General features: G+C 40.2%; 1 protein-coding gene across 1 annotated transcript in view; it reads left to right on the top strand.

Annotated features, from left to right (window-relative positions):
- The first annotated feature begins 7727 nt into the window (after positions 1-7727).
- ZER1 (zyg-11 related cell cycle regulator) overlaps positions 7728-14944 on the top strand; it is a 63525-nt gene continuing 56308 nt past the window's right edge. Inside the window, exon 1 of the mRNA XM_072431125.1 lies at positions 7728-7877. The gene's annotated coding sequence lies outside the window, so the exon portion shown is untranslated. The remainder of the gene's footprint in view (positions 7878-14944) is intronic.

Genomic DNA, 14944 nt, shown 5'->3' with positions numbered 1-14944 from the left:
TTTTCCTTTGGGGAGAATTTCTTTATAAAAAAATGCACATGGGCGGTGAGCTCCTGTGGGGGTCTGGTAGAGGACATCCCCCACTCCAACAGACGAGGCATCAACCTCCATAAAGAAGGCCGGCTTTAAGGCATGAAAGGTCTCAATAGCCTCAAAAGGCCAATTCTTGGGGTCAGCATCTTTCTGGGTCAGTAAAGTAATGGCAGCTACCAGCGTAGAGTAATTTTTGATGAATCGCCGGTAATAATTAGTAAACCCCAGGAAACACTGAGTAGCCTTGAGACCGCAGGGTAGTGGCCAGTTTGGGTTGGCCGTAACCTTCTCGGGATCAATGGAGAGACCCTCCTTGGAAACAATGTAGCCCAGGAAGGGCATCTGTGGGCATTCAAACAGGCACTTTTCTGCCTTAGCATAGAGTTGATTGTCTCTGAGCAGTTGTAAAACCAAATGGACATGCTGTCTATAGGTGGACAAGTCAAAGGAGAAGATCAAAATGTCGTCCAGATAAACAACAACGCAGATGTACAACAGGTCACAAAAAACATCATTGACAAAGTGTTGGAAGATAGCCAGGGCATTACAGGGACCAAAGGGCATCACTAGGTATTCATAATGCCCATCTCAGGTGTTAAATGCTATCCTCCAGTTTTCCCCCTTCATGATGCGGATTAGGTTGTAGGTGCCTCGGAGGTCTAGTTTGGTGAGGACCTTGGCCCCTCAGAGCCGGTCAAAAAGCTCAGGGATAAGCGGCAGCGGGTAGCGGTTCTTAATTGTGATGGCGTTCAGACCACGATAGTCAATACAGGGACAGGGAGATACATCTTTCCTTTGAACGAAGAAGAACCCTGCGTCAGCAGGGGAAATGGACTTGCATATAAATCCCCTTTGCAGATATTCCTTAATGTATTCGCTAATGGCCTTGGTCTTAGGGAGACTAGGGGGGTATACCTGACCTCTGGGAGGTATAGAATTGGGTATGAGGTCAATGGCACAGTCAGAGGACACATTCTGGAAGCCCATGTACTGTGTAGGGATGGAAGCAGCAACCTCCAATGTGGAAAGAGCGAGCGACTTGAGAGGCTTGACCTTGATCAAACACTCGGACTGACAGGATGGGCCCCAGGCCAATATCTCAGGAAAACACCAATCAATTACCAGAGAGTGTAGTTGAAGCTGTGGGAGGCCAAGTATGACTGCACATGAGGCCTGCGGGAGAACAAGGAAAGTTAAGGTGTCATGATGAAACACACTTATTGACATGTGCATGGGCAGAGTTTGGAAACAAATTAGTCCACAGGACAAAATGGTTCCATCCACCGCAAGGGATTCGCAGGGGTTGAGGCAAAGGTTCTTGGTAGGCCAGGCAAAATCCTTGACAAGTGAAGCAGAAATGAAAATACCTGCCTCCCCAGAATCGATGAAGGCTTTGAGGGCTACTGTGGACTTTTTGTGATGAAGCTGAATGGTTATGGATGGATGCTGAGTGGAGGAGAAAGAACAGTGGCCTTGCATGCCCCCTCAGGGCATACTAGGTGCTGCAGTTTGCCAGCTTCTGCGGACAGAGTTTAAAAAAATGTCCTTTTTGCCTGCAATAGATGCAAAGCCTGTAGATAAGCGTTGGACCTCTCCTCAGAAGACAGACGTGAACAGCTAAAATGCTTTGATTCTTCTGAAGAAGGGGAAACAGCAGGGACTGAAGGTTCCAGAGGACGCTAATTGTGGCGAGAAGACCTTTCTTGAGCACCAATATCGATCTAGGTGGCCAGGTAGATCAGATCATCCAGTGGGTCAGTGGGGAAATTTTGTGGCTGAAGTTCAAAGTGGATGTTACACAGGTTGATGAAGCCACGGCAGGTGCAAAAACCGAAAACAGGACCGGGTCAGGGTTCAATCAGGCAGAGAACAGGCACGGTCAGGACAAGCCAAGGTCAGGAACAGGAAACCAGGACTGGAAACTGAATGCTCACAGGAACCTCAGGTAGTAACACCTATTGCCGAGGCTGTCTGATTGAACCCAGCATATATAGGGAGACTGACAGTCTAGCTGGGCGGGGACCAGGAGGACAGGTGAGAATCAATTAGCAGAAATGGCTCGGCAACGCCCCTAAGTCCAGACCCAGCAGAGCAGCTAGAGCAAGGTGGGAACAGCTGCTGCTAATCAGACACTATCAGAAGGACAACAAGTACCAGATCAGCAGTGCTGCTGATCTGTGACAGTTGGTAGTAGGTGGTTCATGCAAACTGTCACGCATGGAGAGACAGGACCACTGGGGGGGTGCGATGGCTTGCACGGAGGTGGTGTGAGCCCTGGGAAGGGCCAAAGCGCAGAGTCTAAGCAGACCAGGTTGCTGTCCTTGGCACACCAAGGTGGGCAAATCACGGTACCAAATCACAAAGCAGAAGGATAGTCGAGGAAGACCAGGGTCGAGGCAGGCAGCAAGCAAGAGAGGTCAGGTCACACGCCAGGGGTCAATTGCCAGGATCCAGGAGACAGACACTAGTGACACATAGGCCACTGAGGGCACAGGGAACACAGGCGACACTGGAAGCAACAGGAGGCACTAAGAATATCCACAGACCAACAGGAACACTGGAACAGCACAGGGAAGTTGACTGGGAACCAACAGACTGGACAACGAGGGGTTAACGCAAGGGCTAGACAAAGGAAACACTAAATTAAGCACCAGGTGAACAGGACTAGCTCAACAGAACTAGGGGATCGGCATAATAGAGACTCGTTGCACAAACACAGAGTGCAATGTGTGAGCTAGCTAAATAGCTAGGGCTGTTTAAGAGGCTATTTTCTGATTGACCAGGAAATTGGACAGAATTGATAAAGCTTGGAAACAGAGGCACGCCCAGTGTCAGAACTGCCTGCATGCATAGGAAAGAGGCATCCGCGCTTTAGTGAGGAATTGACATTGACTAACCAATCAGTTCGTATGAAAGTACTTTATGCTTTGCAGGAACATTTTAAAATACATGATACTCCAGATGTTTCACCTGCAACACTATGGAGTGCGCACAAGACAGTTTTGGGAAGCAAGTTGATTAAATTGGCTACGCAACAAAAGAAACACTGAACGGAAATGCTCAAGCAACTTGACTCTGAATATTCTCTATTGCGTATTCAAAATATTGTGTCACCTAGGGAAACTAAATGAAAACTTGAGGAGGTCCAAACTCAGCTTAACTTGTGTTTGACATCATTAGCTGAAAAACAATGGCGATGGACCGGAATTAAGTATTATACAAATGGTGATAAACAACATACTATGCTAGCAAATAGGCTTAGCAGGCTGGATAGGGAATTCAAACTGATAAAGATACGTAAGAAAGATGGCACCCTTGTTAGCGAACCTATCAAAATGACTAACAAATTTTCTGAAAATCTAAGTAAATTGTATCAACTGTCCCCTCCTCTTAACTTGACTCAACTACAATCTTTTTTTAATGAAATACGATTACCTGAAATCTCCCAGAGTTTGTTTGACAAATTGGAAGCCCAGATAACGGCCTCTGAGGTGAAAGTTGCTATCGAAGCTCTTAAAGCTAATATGAGGCTGGGGTTAGACGGCTTTACAGCGTCCTATTACAAAAAATATATTGATGAACTGACACCATATCTAGTGAGGCTGTTTAATTCAGTCAGGGAGGGTGGTAGGTTAGGCAATAATATTATAGATGCTCCTATTAGTATGATTTCAAAGCCGGATATTGATGATACTGCCTGGTCTAATTTCAGGCCAATTTCCTTGCTAAATTTGGATGCCAAATTGATGGCGTCTATTTTGGCAAAAAGACCCAATTTTGGTATTGAGGCGTTAAAATCACCAGATCAAATGAGTTTTATACCTAATAGACAGACAAATGACAACACTCAGAATTTTACATTTAAATTACTTACCTAAAACCGGAAAGATACCGGCATTACTTTAAAGTTTGGATATATGAAAGGAGTTTGATTCTGTTCTATGGCCATACTTGAACTTTCTACTAGAACAATGGAGGTTTGGTCCTAATTTTGGATTATGGAGATGGATTAAAGCACTTTATGATTCGCCTAAAGTTTAAGTGCAATATTTGGGTTTTCAGTCATCAACTTTTGCTATAGATAGGGGCACTCGTCAAGAGTGTTCTCTCTCGCCTCTTCTTTTCGCATTGGCGATCAAGCCCCTGGTGAGTACAATTCGTGATCATTCTGATATAAAAGGTTTGTCAGTAGCTGGTCATCACTATAAACTTTGTTTGTTTGCGGATGATGTAATAATGTTTATAACATAGCCACTGGTGTCATTGCCTAACCTACTGTCATTATTAGATAAATTTAATTTAATCTCAGAATTCTCAGTCAATAATTAAACTAATCCAAATGCAAAGCTTTAAATATTTCCCTTTCTGTTATACATTTGCAGCAAATTTTTCCTTTTAAATGGGAACTTACTTCATTGAAATATTTAGGTATACAAATTACTGGTTCATACAAGACACTGTATGCTGCTAATGTTTCTTAATTTCTAAGACACCTAAATTCTTTACTGAATACCTGGTGTATGCATCATAAACGCTGGTTAGGTTACATAGCAGCCAATAGGATGACATGGCTTCCAAAATTGCTATATCCATTTCAAGTTCTACCCATTGCATTGCCTTCATACCTAATCCGTATATTACAGTGACAGAATATTCAGTTCACTTGGCAAGATAAACACCCGAGAATTGCAAAAAAGGTGTTTCAAGGCAGAGAGGTGGTCTTTCTGTTCCCAATGTGACTAATTACTACATAGCTACGCAGCTGGCTCCATTAACTCAGTTTCATATTGATTATAGACCTCCTCTATGGGTTTCTTTGGAATCTTATGCTATTACACCAGTGTCTATTGCTATTATTCTGCGGATACCGATGAAGATGCAGCCCTCGCTGCACAATCTGATAGTGTCTGTTTTTGAAAGGATTTGTTTGAATATGCTAAACTATGCTAAAAAGCTTGTATCCACCATTTATGACTGTTTATTATCCAAACAATATTCCTCAGTTATGCCCTATGTCAGCAAATGGGAAACTGATTTAAACATAAATCTTGAACAAGAAGATTGGGTACAAATTTGGGAAACAACGGCACAAGTAAATGCTTCAGCGATAGAATCAAACTATGAGCTACTTATGTGGGGGAATATGGTACCTTATTGTATGCATAAACTATCACCTCTTTAATCTGATCAATGTTTCCAAGGATGTTCCGCACAGGGTACATTACTGCAAATTTGATGGGATTGCCCCAAGATAAGACATTACTGGATAGGCATCTATCAACTAGCTTACATGATAATGGGCAGTTCTTTTTCCTAAAAAGCCAGTAGAGGCACTTCTTAATCTTTGTCCACCACATTCTTCTACTTCGCAATTTAAATTATTAACCTTCCATTTTACTGCAGCAAAGATGGTATTAGCAAAAGCTTGGGTTTTTTCGACCTCGACAGTATCACAAGTAAAACAAAAAATGTAGTGGTTTTTAATTAATGAAAAAATTAAAGGCACTAAGATTTGACCCTCTAGTCAGGTTTGAGCGGGTATGGTCTCATTGGATTGAGAAATAACTTCCACATTCTATTAACAAAAATTTGTTTATTTTTTAATCAGTCATAGCTGCAAGAACTTTTGAACTTTTGAAAATTTTACTATCAGACAATGCTAGTATGGCCGACACCCAGGGGGTAGGGAGGGGGAATAAGGGTAGGGGTGGGAGGTCTTTGGGGTCATTTTTCTCTTTAATGTTTCTGTTTATATTTTTTATTTTTATTTTATATACTGTATTTGTTTTGTTCACCTTTGTTTGTTTTGTTAATTCTTAAATATCCTAATAAAACTTATTGAAAAGAAGAACCAACTCCACGTATAGATACAGAGCAGATAAATAGACTTATGGATGTACTATTTGATTGGGCAGCCAAGGGGCAAATGACATTTAATATAGATAAATGTAAAGTTATGCACTTGGGGCTAACAACATGCATGCTTTATACTGTCTAAGGGGAATACAGTTGGGGGGGGGGTTCAAAAATGAAAAAGGATCTGGAGGTTCTGGTAGATCAGGGGTCGGGCAACTTTTTTGACTACTAGGCCATTTCAGGAGGTCAGAAAGGCACACTAGGCCAGAAGAAACAAGATGTCCAAGGAAAGGTTTTTTATTTAAAAAGACGATACGATCAATGGGAAACATGATGTTGCATGTTCTTAAAGACAGATACAATATCAGGTTCCAATAATGAGGAGTTCAGTAACAGAATGTCTATTAGGTGATTGTCAGTGAGCTGAGAGCGCAGATTGTTCTTACAAAACTTTATCTTGGAGAACAGCTGCTCTCACAAATAAGTGCTGCCAAACATTGGGATCACACGCTTGGCACGGGCTAACAACATAGGAAACTGAGCATGTGGCAGCTGACGGTAGAAGTCAATGAAAGTCTCTGTGTGTGTGCCCGTGCTTGGCATCGAAATGCCCCTTGAGATTCGACCGCTTGAAAGTGCTGTTGGTGTCGCACACTAAACACAGGGTTTTGTTGCCGTATTGGACAAAGAATAATTTGTCAGTCCATTTGAGGTTGAAGACACGAGATTCGAGGTCAACCTTCTGGAGACTGGTAGCTGCACGTTGCTTCTGCTCTTTAGGCATAGTAATTGGGGTTACTGTGCGGGAACTCGATGATATTGTTGGAACTCGCCATAATGCGACAATTCAATTAGGCTGGATCCAACAATAGATAACTAGGGGGGCGTTAGGCCAGACTGGAATAATGGCTAGGCCGTTTTAGGCTTAAAGGACGGAGTTTGCTGACCTCTGTGGTAGATCATAGACTTAATAACAGCAGAGGTTTAAGAGGGGGAGTAATCACCCTGTATAAATATAAAAATGGTCTATATAAAGAACTCTCTTCCCAATTATTCACTTTGAGATCATTACAAAAAACAAGAGGGCACTCTTTGCATCTGGAGAAAATAAAAATTAAGTGCTGGATAAGGCAGGGATTCCTCACTGTAAGGTCTGTGAAAATGTGGAATAGTCTCCCTCAAGAAGTAGTATCAGCAACTACTAAAGAATGCTTTAGGAAACAGCTGGATGCTATTCTGGAACAGAATGTAACTGAGTATTAAAGCTTTAAACCGTTGATCCAGGGAACATCCAGTTGCCTCATAGAATCAGGAAGGAATGTTTTTCCCGTTGAAGCAAATTGAACCAGGGTTTTTTTTGCCTTCCTCTGGGCCAACTATGTCCATAGGGTATTATATCTGGGATATGTTTATTTCCCTTGTGGTTGAACTTAATAGATTCTTGTCTTTTTTCAACCTGACCTACTATGTAACTAAATTAGAATGTGTTCAAACAAAAAGGGTGTTTTTGGTTCAAAAACCTAATAAAGAATGGTCGGATAACAGTTCTATTCATATACACTGATGAACAACTGTTACAACATTGTAATAACTAGGTCTATTTAATTCCTCCTCAATAATGGGATCATAGGCAGAAAAAAAATTGCTAACGCAAAGGCAGTTTCTTCCGCAATTCATCCGCAACAAAATTATGTTGCCTGGAGTTAGTCATTATTACAGCATTTTCTTAGGCTAGCTTACTCACTATTCTATAGTAGGAACTGAATTCTTAGGGAGCCATTTCCGAGTATCAACATTTTAAAAGCACAAGCGGTCCGGTTGCCATGGGGGCAGTCGGAAGTGACGAAGAATTTGTTGACAGCGGAGGGTACAGGGTGAGCAGGAGCATCGGCTCTGAACACGGCCCGAAAAGAAGCTCTGCTATACCAAGCTGCAGGGGGGCCGGGAGCAGGGGCGAGGACAGAAGGTGCTACACCGTTTTCTGCTGGGTAAGGATATGTGCACAGCCTGTGATTTCTTGGGGATAAAGGAGCGTACTTCGCTGCCTCACCACATTCATAGGTCAAGTAAAATCCCGATATACTTACACATCGGGGCCTAAAAGCTTCCCTGAACTGTCCTATGGGTTTATAGTTCACAAAAATTATTTTCGTTATTTGGAATATTCGCCACCTGGGTTTAATTTTTGTAGACTTCACAAACTTGTGTCATGGAAATGGCTCTGGTTTTCAGGACTGGAAAAGTCCTAGTTTGATTGTGTATTAGCTGGAAAAAACAATCTTAAAAAAGAGGGGGGAGAATTTCGAGTCTGCCAGCAAAAAGTTGTAATGTGACACTGGCAATGTTGTCACATTGGCTGCAGCTCAGCAGCAAGTAGGATCATGAACTAGACCCGCTATACTTCACTTCCTCCTTGGGACCTTCAACCATCTTGATTGGCTGGAATGACATAACCCCTGCGCAGGCGTGTGAAAGTTTATTTAGTTCTGGCATATACAGGGGAAGCAAGGATTTCACTGCTCAGTTTTTTAGTTCGACTTTTATGCTTGCCTGCTTCTGTGGGGGTGCTCCCTCACTGTTCTCAGATTAAGCATGTCAGAGATATCGTTCATGAGGGTGAGTGGTTTCGTTTCACTTCTGTTGATGTTTATTGCAGGTTAGTTGTAGATGTAAGACAGGGACCTGAATAGATAGGTGACTAAGTGTCCATTGTGTATTCAAGGCCTGTAATTGACTAGTGGTATTGTCATGGGCAGAATGGATAAAAAGGACATTCACCTGCTTCTGTGAGGCCACTGGCTATAACGCTGCAGAGGGAGCAGCCATTGGTTAATACAGTAGAAGCATGTACGATCTTGTCCCTTGAAACTCTTAAAGCATATTAGCTATAGACAGGAGATTGTGACCTGAATACATAGGCAATTTATTGTTGTTCCTCAATCACAGGCCAATCTCAGAGAAGCCAACCTGCCATTGGCAGCTGCTAGCCAGCAATATGGTGGCTAAATAGGACACTTCCCTGTCCATGGTGTCCCTGGCCAAAACACTGGATGGCTGAGATGCAGAGCCAAGCAGTTGCTGAGGGGGTGATCAAGAGAGGCCTCAGCCACTCACTAGCTGTAACAGAAAAAGGGTCATTTAGATTCCATCATAGATCAAAAGCATGCCAGTAATAGTATGGTTAAATATGATACTCAGTTGCTTGTAGTGGCCACCGCATATATGCATATATAGATTTATTTTACACAGATTGATTTGTTTGCAATGTTGAATACATATTTAGAGAACATACACAGCTTTCTAATTACTGGGTAATGATTGTGGACAAAATATTCTTGTCAGATTGGATGAGCCCTGTGTTGTATCTTTCTATATACTACAGATGGGTATAAATGGCTTATTTAAACGCTAAGTGGTCTTCAGGTCATTTGTTAGGGTGTAATTTGGGAAGATAGTACCCACTTCTGACATATGAAACCGTTGTGTTCTGTGAGAGACATTTTCTAAATCTCCACACATGATCACTGTTTCTTCTCATCCAGCAGAGAGAAAGAAGTAGTAAACCTCATTTACGTGGTTTGAATTCTGAGTCTATGTGCAGTTGATTAGGGGCAGATGTCTCCCCTCCTCTAGTTCTTGGAGGGACATCTGCCTGGTCTATAGCTAGTCTTGAGCTGTTTACAGACACCTAGCCAAAGATCCTTTCAGATGCACGCAGGTTTGTTTGTGCCTAAATAGAGGGAGGCATTGTGAGGACAAGACTGTCTTGGTGGAAGCAAAAGTGATCAGTTGAGAAAATCCTTTGCGGCCACCTTACACAATAAAATATTTTGTTATTCTGACACCAGTGTGAAAGTTCCCTTAGACCAGGGGTGTCAAACTCAAATACACAGGGGGCGAAATTAAAAACTTAGACCAAGTTGCTGGGCAAACTTGAAATTTATTGAAAAAATGTATTGAAAAAATTGAAGTTTTTTTTTCTCATTAGATATAAAACATTTTCATATGAAAACAAATTGGTTTTGCTTAACATTCAATCTGGAACAAGCCTATAATAGAGAAAGAGGCCTAAGACTTTTTTTTAATTTTATTTAAGAAAAAATCATATGCCTCTTTCTCTATTCACTAATGAATGTCAATGAGGAGGGGGTGCTTGTGCGTCTTGATTGACCGTGGAAGATGCCTAACAAATTCCTGACCGCCTGCGCTAAACTTGAAGCCCCTGTAACACCAAAAGACTCCAGGCACCTCCCACGTGTAGCAGAGGGAGAGTGCTGGAAATGCCAGATGTGGCCAATGTAGAGCTTAATGTTATGAGTAGCTGGAACTCTTCACTAAAATCATGACAAAAGTATCACCATGTGATTCCTACTTGTTCACAGAAAAATGTTTATTGGACATAATCATATAAGCAACCAGAGATAAGCAGAAAGCAGTAGTGGACCTGTTAGGCAAGGAGAATATTTGTGCCCTTTATTGTCTATAGCTATAACCATAGTAGTAAATGATGGATCAGGATATTGTGTGGCAATAGGATTACTGTGCCAAGGAACAAATTTAGATCAATCCACTGAAAAAAAACTGCATGCTCTTCTCATGTGTTCTTGTTTCTTCTTATTATTATTGTTATTTTACTTTGCCAGAGAAGGCAATGTAAAACCAAATGAATTGCTGCATTTATTTGTTTTCACATTGCATTCTCTGGCAAGTAAAACAAATAATATAGCAATAGCTCTATGATAATTTCTGATAATAATTATCCTGATAATAATAATTATCCTGATAATTCCTGATTATTGAGCTTACCTGTCAGTATAAACTCTGCAGGGTCCATGCAAGGGCTGCTGTTTAATAGACACAAGTGATGCCGCTACTACAATTCCCGGCCTCACCTGCGTCAGTAAAATGCAGGGCCACACAAGGCAGAGAGGCTTCTGGTCTAGAGACACGAGTGATGCCAGGCATAGTAGTAGGGGCATTGTACTCGCGTCTATAGAACAGCAGCTTAATATGAATTGCAGCTGGCCCGCCGTTACTACGGATTGCAGTAGCGGCGGGCCAGTTGCAATTCATTTTAAGAATTATTTTGGGGACCAAAAAAAAGGATGTGCCAGAATTTGACACCCCCTGCCTTAGACTTTATGTTTTTAAAATGTCTTCTGTTGGATAATGCACTGTTCATTCTAGAACATATTGCTGACTGGCTTAAGCAATTAATGACATTATGTGGAAAGTGTTACTTATCTGGCAGTACCTGTATGCAAATTAACATAATGGCATAATACAGGACTAGTAGACCTGAATGTCTGTGGGAACAAGTTGTTTTCCTATGGTTCAACTTTAAAGCCACAGAGCCCAATTGACAGTCTCGTAACGAACATCTAACATACAAAAGTCTTTTCTTTATGTATGCTTAAAGTACTAATACAGCAGGTATTTAGAATGAGGATACAATTTTTATGTGAATATGCTGTTTTCTGTAGTGTAATTAGGTTGTGATTTGTAGCTCTAATGTTAATTTGTTTTTGCTTTATAAAGATTTTGTATCGCTGTACAGATAGTGTTTTCATTACTTATTAAATATGCATGAAGAGTGTTTCTCTATCCTGGTAAAAATGATGAATGGCTGGGTACTCTTTGTGGTACTTCCCCTTCGCTTTTCATTTTGCTTTCAATTTTGATTTTATGTATACCCCTTAAAGGGAACGTTTTTTATGTATGCCTTTAAGGGAATTGTGTTCTATATATATATATAATTTAACTTTTCATATGAAGGATGTCATCCAAAACCTAAACTGCAGGCAAATGGCAAATCACACAGATTAAGTACATATAGCTGTAGTACCAGCCAAAGGATTTGCATCCCCCCTTTCCCCATCACTGCCTTACACTTTCACTCCTGAGATTTACACAGATTTGACTCATGACACAGCCCTGTCTGCAGTCAAAGAGACTTGGGAGTTCTGACTTTCCTGATCTTCATGGTTGTTCCTAGGCAATATCTTAAAATCCAGGCAAATAGCTATGCACAGATTCCAAATATGGTATTGGTTTTGCTAGATTGGTTCTAGTTTTTGAAATAATGACCTCAATAATAACCTCATAGAAAACTAATGAAACATGGAAATTAAGCAAAATTAAACTAGATTTGCCTACGTATACAAAATTAAATTTTTGAAATACTTAATGTCAATATATTTTATATTCAGTATATTTACAGAACTAAATACAAAGGCGTTATTGAAAAACTCCATTTGTATGATTTCCTTTTATGCTGATGATCAGGACAATCACGTTGAAGGCTCTAGCAGTAGTCTACCATCATGTGTCTATCCCATCTGCTCTGATACCTTTCTTCCATCACCTTTATATATTGATGGAACCTCTCCCCTTGTTCCTCACTAAAATTGCTAAGGTTTTCTGGAAATTTTTGCAAATGGCTGTGGAGATAGTGTACCTTTTATGCTTATAGTAACACACAAAATGTTAGTAAAATTAAAGTTAAAGAGCAAGTTTTGTACTAGTTCTTCATAGTTTTGTGCCTTAAGGTTACCAAAGAAGTTCTTGACAACCATGACATAACTGTGCCAGGCAGAAGCTTCAGTATCAATAATGTATCTTGTGAAATTTGAATCTTTTATCAGTTTCCGAATCTGGGGTCCATCAAAGATTCCTGCTTTTCATTTTTCAGTACTCAATCCAGGAAAGAATCTACAAATGTATTTGAAGCAATCACCGTCCTTGTTCAGAGCTCTAACAAATTGCTTTATGTGTAGTGGGAGAATTTTTTTTTTTCTGTCAAGCATTGGCTTCGTAATGATGTTCGCTGCACATTTTTTCATGTTTTCCCTTGGAGGCCATGTCACTTTTTTCCTGTGATCCTCATTTGCTCTACTATCCCACAAGCAGATGAAACATATGTACTTCACGTATCCACTTTGCTGTCCAAGTAGAAAGTTCACCATTTTTAAATCAACACATATGGACCATGGGTGTTCATGATAGCAAAGCTTTTGTAAGACCATTTTGATATTTTCTTATTCTTCTTTAACCTCCCTGGTGGTCTGAATATGTCCATATTTTGTATGTATATATGTCAAAAGCGGTACATTGTTTTGCGTGGAAATTTGTTGTTTAATATTTTAGGCCTGTAATTCTTAGGAATAACTCCCGGGTATAAGTTTGAAACACAAATCATAAATTAAAATATAATATTATATTGTAAATAATTATAAAAAATAATGAATTTATTGTTTTAATAAAAAAATAAAGAAATTATTTAGTTTTTTTAAAATTTGTCCAAACAAGGGTACAATATTAAATAAACTTTTGGATTTATTTTTCTAACTTTATCACTGTGATCAATGTTTTAAAAGCAGATTACAATGTAATCTGCTTTTAAAATTCCTGCCAAGCCACGCCTCCCCATCATTCCAACGCTTCACACATCACATCAATCAAGCCGAGGATGTGATGCAGAAGCCAGCCAGGGTTTGCTAGAGGATGCCACTGGATCATTGGTAGCACGTAGGATTTTTTTTATGCTACCCCGAGCGTGGCTCAGGGTTACCGCTTTTGCTATATAAAATTCACCCTGAGCCACACTCGGGATCACCGTCAGGGGTGTTAAGTTTTGTTGAGAGACCAATTGGAATTGATGCATAGCAGTTGCCATTATGCAGTAAAACAGATTTCAAACTTCGAGTGAAACTGTCTGATAAAAGCCGCCAATCTTCTGCTTGTTATTCTGGTAGTCCCATATGGGCTAGTAGTCCAGGGATCTTACAACAGTACACAAAGTCTCCATCTTAACTGAAATATGGTAGAAGTGTCCCCTCTCTTGTCCTTTAAACTGTTATTTTAACTTCTAGTCTCAGACAGTTCTTTTCTTTTACCCTGGATACTAAAAGTTCAGATGCTTGTTTTAACAGACTCATTGAGCTCTTCTTGGAAGAACTGCTGGTTTGATGAAACACTTCCTTCATATTCACTGCTAACTCCTGAATTACACTCCAAACCCTGTATATGTCGGATACAGGAATATTAGGGAGTGTACTGAACACTGGTATGGGAACATCAGCACCATGCGGCACAGGTCGTCTTGCTGATTCCAAATCAGGGTTGAAAACTTTTACATTCACAGCACAAAAATAACAATCATTATGTTGACTTTTAGACTCTCACCATACCAAAGCTTCACCAAAATTCAAACTTTTCAGTTTTCTATTTTCCACTGATGTAGACACTCCACAAGTTTTGCATACCATATGGGGAGCCCCATACTTATCTTGATCCCCCAGTTTATTACCTAAATATGCAAGATATGCTTGTTTCACAAATTCAGTAATGTTTCTTCTCTGTTATTGCTGAGAATATTCACCAAAAATGTAGTAAAATACATTAGGGTCATTTAAACAACTTCTTAAAGATTTCTGTAAAAAAAGAAAATGTATGAATAAAAAGAAGGCAAATGAAAGCTTTATGAAAAAAAATGCTACCTTTATTATATAAAATGCAAAACATTGGTGAAAATAAAGATTGATAATATGCTGTGTTAACATTTGCTGTTGGTAAAATGGTCTATTCCGATTTCTATACCACAAGAACTAGAGCCAATTCAATGAAACTCATGTTATTTCTGGAGTCAGCAGACCTGAAATATATTAAAAATCCTTGGCAAGTAATAAAAAAATGTTTTTGTTGAGCTGTGTCACCTATTTCATTCAGTGAAGCGGTATATATAGGTTTGGAAGGGCCTGTTTTGTTCCAGCAGCCAATCCCAAGAATGATGGCAAGCATGCCGCTTCTGTGATACCATAAGTTGGCAAATATTTGAAATGCAAAGAATAGCTGCTGTGAGTTTATTCCACTCCTAGAAATGACAATGACCTGCTGCTGACTTCAAACGTGCATTTTATTACCCTTTGGTGGCTTTCTTCTAATATCCATTTCAATCAAGTTCACATGTGAGAGTTCTGAACTCTGGCTTTGATTGCAAGCTGATACCTCGTTGTTGATTCCTAGAATAGGTCAGATAGAATATGATGCAGCCAAA

This window comes from Pyxicephalus adspersus, chromosome Z (genome assembly GCF_032062135.1).
Source record: "Pyxicephalus adspersus chromosome Z, UCB_Pads_2.0, whole genome shotgun sequence".
Taxonomy (NCBI): domain Eukaryota; kingdom Metazoa; phylum Chordata; class Amphibia; order Anura; family Pyxicephalidae; genus Pyxicephalus; species Pyxicephalus adspersus.
Note: the sequence above shows the minus strand (reverse complement) of the source record. Positions and strands in the feature narration are given on the sequence as shown.